We start from the raw sequence: 313 nt of genomic DNA on the forward strand, positions 1-313 counted from the left end.
TTAAATGTTTGAAAATTTTAATATTATAATTAAAATAATTATTAATATCAGAAAAATGCTAATAAATATAAAATATATTTATATTTCATAAAAATCTGAATATTAGAATTAAAATAATTATTAATACTATTAGAAAAGTTATACAATATAATATTGTGTTATAATATTAATAATGTAACATTATGTACAATATTACATTTCTGTGATCAGTCTCTTAGTACAGCAGCACACACACACACACACACACACACACACACACACACACACACAAACACACACCTCGCTCAAGACACAAATCTCACTCTCGCGCGCG

At 25.2% G+C, this 313-nt stretch overlaps 2 protein-coding genes across 2 annotated transcripts in view; one reads left to right on the forward strand and one right to left on the reverse strand.

Annotated features, from left to right (window-relative positions):
- The window catches only part of LOC107571627 (glycerol-3-phosphate dehydrogenase [NAD(+)], cytoplasmic-like), a 12,243-nt gene that overhangs the window by 11,743 nt on the left and 187 nt on the right, over positions 1–313 (forward strand). The window lies entirely within an intron of this gene.
- The window catches only part of ctss1 (cathepsin S, ortholog 1), an 8,919-nt gene that overhangs the window by 3,570 nt on the left and 5,036 nt on the right, over positions 1–313 (reverse strand). The gene's annotated exons all lie outside the window — the stretch shown is intronic.

Source organism: Sinocyclocheilus grahami, unplaced genomic scaffold, assembly GCF_001515645.1.
Source record: "Sinocyclocheilus grahami isolate Dianchi unplaced genomic scaffold, SAMN03320097.WGS_v1.1 scaffold1622.1, whole genome shotgun sequence".
NCBI lineage: Eukaryota > Metazoa > Chordata > Actinopteri > Cypriniformes > Cyprinidae > Sinocyclocheilus > Sinocyclocheilus grahami.